Below are 6,872 nucleotides of genomic sequence, written 5' to 3'. Positions count from 1 at the left end.
CCTAAATCTCACTCGACTCTGCGGATGTAACATGTAAATTCAAATGAGGGGCAGGTTCGAAAAAGCAAAGCGGAGTATGAACGCAGTGGAAGGGCTGGAGCAAACACACGGACTAAAATTGGAACGGGACAAAGGCGGTGAGCATTGCGCGCGAATCCGCGAGGCATTCCATAGCGCGGTGCTGCCCCACGTGGGGGGGGGTGGGCGGTTGGTTTGTCAGGCGGTGGATTGTGGGTAGCGTCCGCTCGCGCTGAGTCAGTTTTGCAGCTTTGGGCGGGCGGGCGCGCGCGCGCGGCAGGAGCGGGTTGAAAGCGGCGGCAGGTGGGTGAAGCTCATCCTTATCATCGACTACCCGCCGCCCCCAGATGCCCGGTTTGTCGGTGGCCAACAGCCGCGGCCTGGGTTTTGCCGTCTTTTATTTGCTACTGCATTTTACGGGTTGGAGCGGTGCTCTAGGATGAGGTGTACAGGCCTCGGTAACTGGCACGGAGGGGACATAGGGCGAGGGCGGCCCGGACGAACGGCCGGGGGGGGGGGGGGGGGAGCGTGATTGAGGGGGAGGTGTGTGGTTGGAGGTGGAGGTAGGAGCGTGGTTGCAGGAGGAAGAGAGGGGGAGGGGGGGGGGGGAGGGGGGGGGGGAGGGGGGGGGGGAGGGGGGGGGGGAGGGGGGACGGGGGGGGGGGAGGGGGGGGGGGGGAGGGGGGGGGGAGGGAGGGAGGGGGGGAGGGGGAGGGAGGGAGAGGGGGGGGGGGAGGGGGGGGAGGGAGGGAGGGGGGGAGGGGGAGGGAGGGGGGAGAGGGGGTGGTAGGAGCGTGGTTGCAGGAGGAAGGGGGGGAGGGGGGGGGGGGGGAGGGGGGGAGGGGGGGGGGGGGGGGGGAGGGGGGGGGGGGGGGGGGGGGGGGGGAGGGAGGGGGGGGGGGGGGGGGGGGAGGGGGGGAGGGGGGGGGAGGGGGGGGGGAGGGGGGGAGGGGGGGGGGAGGGGAGGGGGGGGGAGGGAGGGAGAGGGGGTGGTAGGAGCGTGGTTGCAGGAGGAAGGGGGGGGGGGGTGGTAGGAGCGTGGTTGCAGGAGGAAGAGGGGGGGGTGGTAGGAGCGTGGTTGCAGGAGGAAGAGGGGGGGGGGGTGGTAGGAGCGTGGTTGCAGGAGGAAGAGGGGGGGGGGGTGGTAGGAGCGTGGTTGCAGGAGGAAGGGGGGGGGGGTGGTAGGAGCGTGGTTGCAGGAGGAAGAGGGGGGGGGGTGGTAGGAGCGTGGTTGCAGGAGGAAGAGGGGGGGGGGGGTAGGAGCGTGGTTGCAGGAGCAGGAAGAGGGGGGGGTAGGAGCGTGGTTGCAGGAGGAAGAGAGGGGGGGGAGGAGCGTGGTTGCAGGAGGAGGGGGGTAGGAGCGTGGTTGCAGGAGGAGGAGGGGGGTTAGGAGCGTGGTTGCAGGAGGAGGAGGGGTTAGGAGCGTGGTTGCAGGAGGAGGGGGGTAGGAGCGTGGTTGCAGGAGGAGGAGGGGGGTAGGAGCGTGGTTGCAGGAGGAGGAGGGGGGTAGGAGCGTGGTTGCAGGAGGAGGGGGGTTTACGAGCGTGGTGGCTGGAGGAGGGGGAGGAGGAGCGTGGTGGCTGCAGGGGGAGGAGGAGCGTGGTGGTTGCAGTGGGAGGAGGAGCGTGGTGGTTGCAGGGGGAGGAGGAGCGTGGTGGTTGCAGGGGAGAGGAGGAGCGTGGTGGTTGCAGGGGGAGGAGGAGCGTGGTGGTTGCAGGGGGAGGAGGAGCGTGGTGGTTGCAGGGGGAGGAGGAGCGTGGTTGCAGGAGGAGGCAGGGGGGGTAGGAGCGTGGTTGCAGGAGGAGGAGGGGGGGTAGGAGCGTGGTTGCAGGAGGAGGAGGGGGTAGGAGCGTGGTTGCAGGAGGAGGGGGGGTTTAGGAGCGTGGTGGTAGGAGCGTAGTGGTAGGAGTGTGGTTGCAGGAGGAGGGGGGTTACGAGCGTGATGGCTGGAGGAGGGGGAGGAGGAGCGTGGTGGTTGCAGGAGGGGGAGGAGGAGCGTGGTTGCAGGAGGGGGAGGAGGAGCGTGGTTGCAGGAGGAGGAGGGGGGGTAGGAGCGTGGTTGCAGGAGGAGGAGGGGGGGTAGGAGCGTGGTAGCAGGAGGAGGAGGGGGGGTAGGAGCATGGTTGCAGGAGGAGGAGGGGGGTAGGAGCGTGGTTGCAGGAGGAGGAGGGGGTCGGGGCGTGGTTGCAGGAGGAGGGGGGGGTTTAGGAGCGTGGTGGTAGGAGCGTGGTGGTAGGAGTGTGGTTGCAGGAGGAGGGGGGTTACGAGCGTGATGGCTGGAGGAGGGGGAGGAGGAGCGTGGTGGTTGCAGGGGGAGGAGGAGCGTGGTGGTTGCAGGGGGAGGAGGAGCGTGGTGGTTGCAGGGGGAGGAGAGCGTGGTGGTTGCAGGGGGAGGAGGAGCGTGGTGGTGCAGGAGGGGGAGGAGGAGCGTGGTTGCAGGAGGGGGAGGAGGAGCGTGGTTGCAGGAGGGGGAGGAGGAGCATGGTTGCAGGAGGAGGAGGGGGGTAGGAGCGTGGTTGCAGGAGGAGGAGGGGGGTAGGAGTGTGGTTGCAGGAGGAGGGGGGTTACGAGCGTGGTGGCTGGAGGAGGGGGAGGAGGAGCGTGGTGGTTGCAGGGGGAGGAGGAGCGTGGTGGTTGCAGGGGGAGGAGGAGCGTGGTGGTTGCAGGGGGAGGAGGAGCGTGGTGGTTGCAGGGGGAGGAGGGAGCGTGGTTGCAGGAGGAGGAGGGGGGGTAGGAGCATGGTTGCAGGAGGAGGAGGGGGAGGAGGAGCGTGGTGGCTGGAGGAGGGGGAGGAGGAGCGTGGTGGTTGCAGGGGGAGGAGGAGCGTGGTGGTTGCAGGGGGAGGAGGAGCGTGGTGGTTGCAGGGGGAGGAGGAGCGTGGTGGTTGCAGGGGGAGGAGGAGCGTGGTGGTTGCAGGGGGAGGAGGAGCGTGGTGGGTTGCAGGAGGGGAGGAGGAGCGTGGTTGCAGGAGGGGGAGGAGGAGCGTGGTTGCAGGAGGGGGAGGAGGAGCGTGGTTGCAGGGGGGGAGGAGGAGCGTGGTTGCAGGAGGAGGAGGGGGGGTAGGAGCGTGGTTGCAGGAGGAGGAGGAGGGGGGGGTAGGAGCGTGGTTGCAGCAGGAGGTGGAGGGGGGGTAGGAGCATGGTTGCAGGAGGAGGAGGGGGGTAGAGCGTGGTTGCAGGAGGAGGAGGGGGTCGGGGCGTGGTTGCAGGAGGAGGGGGGGGTTTAGGAGCGTGGTGGTAGGAGTGTGGTTGCAGGAGGAGGGGGGTTACGAGCGTGATGGCTGGAGGAGGGGGAGGAGGAGCGTGGTGGTTGCAGGGGAGGAGGAGCGTGGTGGTTGCAGGAGGGGGAGGAGGAGCGTGGTTGCAGGAGGGGGAGGAGGAGCGTGGTACAGGAGGGGGAGGAGGAGCGTGGGTTGCAGGAGGAGGAGGGGGAGAGGAGCGTGGTTGCAGGAGGAGGAGGGGGGGGTAGGAGCATGGTTGCAGGAGGAGGAGGGGGAGGAGGAGCGTGGTGGCTGGAGGAGGGGGAGGAGGAGCGTGGTGGTTGCAGGGGGAGGAGGAGCGTGGTGGTTGCAGGGGGAGGAGGAGCGTGGTGGTTGCAGGGGGAGGAGGAGCGTGGTGGTTGCAGGGGGAGGAGGAGCGTGGTGGTTGCAGGAGGGGGAGGAGGAGCGTGGTTGCAGGAGGGGGAGGAGGAGCGTGGTTGCAGGGGGGGGAGGAGGAGCGTGGTTGCAGGAGGAGGAGGGGGGGTAGGAGCGTGGTTGCAGGAGGAGGAGGAGGGGGGGTAGGAGCGTGGTTGCAGCAGGAGGTGGAGGGGGGGTAGGAGCATGGTTGCAGGAGGAGGAGGGGGGTAGGAGCGTGGTTGCAGGAGGAGGAGGGGGTCGGGGCGTGGTTGCAGGAGGAGGGGGGGGTTTAGGAGCGTGGTGGTAGGAGTGTGGTTGCAGGAGGAGGGGGGTTACGAGCGTGATGGCTGGAGGAGGGGGAGGAGGAGCGTGGTGGTTGCAGGGGGAGGAGGAGCGTGGTGGTTGCAGGGGGAGGAGGAGCGTGGTGGTTGCAGGGGGAGGAGGAGCGTGGTGGTTGCAGGGGGAGGAGGAGCGTGGTGGTTGCAGGGGGAGGAGGAGCGTGGTTGCAGGAGGAGGAGGGGGGGTAGGAGCATGGTTGCAGGAGGAGGAGGGGGAGGAGGAGCGTGGTGGCTGGAGGAGGGGGAGGAGGAGCGTGGTGGTTGCAGGGGGAGGAGGAGCGTGGTGGTTGCAGGGGGAGGAGGAGCGTGGTGGTTGCAGGGGGAGGAGGAGCGTGGTGGTTGCAGGGGGAGGAGGAGCGTGGTGGTTGCAGGAGGGGGAGGAGGAGCGTGGTTGCAGGAGGGGAGGAGGAGCGTGGTTGCAGGGGGGGGAGGAGGAGCGTGGTTGCAGGAGGAGGAGGGGGGGGTAGGAGCGTGGTTGCAGGAGGAGGAGGAGGGGGGGTAGGAGCGTGGTTGCAGCAGGAGGTGGAGGGGGGTAGGAGCATGGTTGCAGGAGGAGGAGGGGGGGTAGGAGCGTGGTTGCAGGAGGAGGAGGGGGTCGGGGCGTGGTTGCAGGAGGAGGGGGGGTTTAGGAGCGTGGTGGTAGGAGTGTGGTTGCAGGAGGAGGGGGGTTACGAGCGTGATGGCTGGAGGAGGGGGAGGAGGAGCGTGTGGTTGCAGGGGGAGGAGGAGCGTGGTGGTTGCAGGAGGGGGAGGAGGAGCGTGGTTGCAGGAGGGGGAGGAGGAGCGTGGTTGCAGGAGGGGGAGGAGGAGCGTGGTTGCAGGAGGAGGAGGGGGGGTAGGAGCGTGGTTGCAGGAGGAGGAGGGGGGGTAGGAGCGTGGTTGCAGGAGGAGGAGGGGGGGTAGGAGCGTGGTTGCAGGAGGAGGAGGGGGGGTTAGGAGCGTGGTGGTCGGAGCGTGGTGGTAGGAGTGTGGTTGCAGGAGGAGGGGGGTTATGAGCGTGGTGGCTGGAGGAGGGGGAGGAGGAGCGTGGTGGTTGCAGGGGGAGGAGGAGCGTGGTGGTTGCAGGGGGAGGAGGAGCGTGGTGGTTGCAGGGGAGGAGGAGCGTGGTGGTTGCAGGGGGAGGAGGAGCGTGGTGGTTGCAGGGGGAGGAGGAGCGTGGTGGTTGCAGGGGAGGAGGAGCGTGGTGGTTGCAGGGGGAGGAGGAGCGTGGTGGTTGCAGGAGGGGGAGGAGGAGCGTGGTTGCAGGAGGGGGAGGAGGAAGCGTGGTTGCAGGAGGGGGAGGAGGAGCGTGGTTGCAGGGGGGGGGAGGAGGAGCGTGGTTGCAGGGGGGGGGGGGAGGAGGAGCGTGGTTGCAGGGGGGGGAGGAGGAGCGTGTTGCAGGGGGAGGGTGGCGTGGTTGCAGGGGGAGGGTGGCGTGGTTGCAGGGGGAGGGTGGCATGGTGGCAGGGGGAGGGGGTGGCGTGGTGGCAGGGGGAGGGGGTGGCGTGGTGGCAGGGGGAGGGGTGGCGTGGTGGCAGGGGAGGGGGTGGCGTGGTGGCAGGGGGAGGGGGTGGCGTGGTGGCAGGGGGAGGGTGGTGGCAGGGGGAGGGTGGTGGCGGGAGGAGGAGGAGGGGCTTGGTGGCGAGGGAGGAGGAGGGGCGTGGTGGCGAGGGGAGGAGGAGGGGCGTGGTGGTGGTGGGGGGAGGAGGAGGGGCGTGGTGGTGGGGGGGGAGGAGGAGGGGCGTGGTGGTGGGGGGGGAGGAGGAGGAGGGGCGTGGTGGTGGTGGGGAGGAGGAGGAGGGGCGTGGTGGTGGGGGGAAGGAGGAGGAGGGGGCGTGGTGGTGGGGGGGAGGAGGAGGAGGGGCGTGGTGGTGGGGGGGGGAGGAGGAGGAGCGTGGTTGCAGGAGGAGGAGGGGGGGGGGTGGTAGGAGCGTGGTTGCAGGAGGAAGGGGGGGGTGGTAGGAGCGTGGTTGCAGGAGGAAGAGGGGGGGGGGGGTAGGAGCGTGGTTGCAGGAGGAAGAGGGGGGGGGGGGGTAGGAGCGTGGTTGCAGGAGCAGGAAGAGGGGGGGGTAGGAGCGTGGTTGCAGGAGCAGGAAGAGGGGGGGTAGGAGCGTGGTTGCAGGAGGAAGAGAGGGGGGGGAGGAGCGTGGTTGCAGGAGGAGGGGGGTAGGAGCGTGGTTGCAGGAGGAGGAGGGGGTTAGGAGCGTGGTTGCAGGAGGAGGGGGGTAGGAGCGTGGTTGCAGGAGGAGGAGGGGGGTAGGAGCGTGGTTGCAGGAGGAGGAGGGGGGTAGGAGCGTGGTTGCAGGAGGAGGGGGGTTACGAGCGTGGTGGCTGGAGGAGGGGGAGGAGGAGCGTGGTGGTTGCAGGGGGAGGAGGAGCGTGGTGGTTGCAGGGGGAGGAGGAGCGTGGTGGTTGCAGGGGGAGGAGGAGCGTGGTGGTTGCAGGGGAGGAGGAGCGTGGTGGTTGCAGGGGGAGGAGGAGCGTGGTGGTTGCAGGGGGAGGAGGAGCGTGGTGGTTGCAGGGGGAGGAGGAGCGTGGTGGTTGCAGGGGGAGGAGGAGCGTGGTTGCAGGAGGAGGAGGGGGGGTAGGAGCGTGGTTGCAGGAGGAGGAGGGGGGGTAGGAGCGTGGTTGCAGGAGGAGGAGGGGGTAGGAGCGTGGTTGCAGGAGGAGGGGGGGTTTAGGAGCGTGGTGGTAGGAGCGTAGTGGTAGGAGTGTGGTTGCAGGAGGAGGGGGGTTACGAGCGTGATGGCTGGAGGAGGGGGAGGAGGAGCGTGGTGGTTGCAGGAGGGGGAGGAGGAGCGTGGTTGCAGGAGGGGGAGGAGGAGCGTGGTTGCAGGAGGAGGAGGGGGGGTAGGAGCGTGGTTGCAGGAGGAGGAGGGAGGGGTAGGAGCGTGGTAGCAGGAGGAGGAGGGGGGGTAGGA

At 69.3% G+C, this 6,872-nt stretch overlaps 1 protein-coding gene across 1 annotated transcript in view; it reads left to right on the top strand.

The window, feature by feature from the left end:
* Nucleotides 1–219: 219 nt before the first annotated feature.
* jagn1a (jagunal homolog 1a) overlaps nucleotides 220–6,872 on the top strand; it is a 31,931-nt gene continuing 25,278 nt past the window's right edge. Inside the window, exon 1 of the mRNA XM_067993108.1 lies at nucleotides 220–321. The gene's annotated coding sequence lies outside the window, so the exon portion shown is untranslated. The remainder of the gene's footprint in view (nucleotides 322–6,872) is intronic.

The sequence above is a fragment of the Heptranchias perlo genome, chromosome 11 (assembly GCF_035084215.1).
Source record: "Heptranchias perlo isolate sHepPer1 chromosome 11, sHepPer1.hap1, whole genome shotgun sequence".
Taxonomy (NCBI): Eukaryota; Metazoa; Chordata; class Chondrichthyes; order Hexanchiformes; family Hexanchidae; genus Heptranchias; species Heptranchias perlo.
Note: the sequence above shows the minus strand (reverse complement) of the source record. Positions and strands in the feature narration are given on the sequence as shown.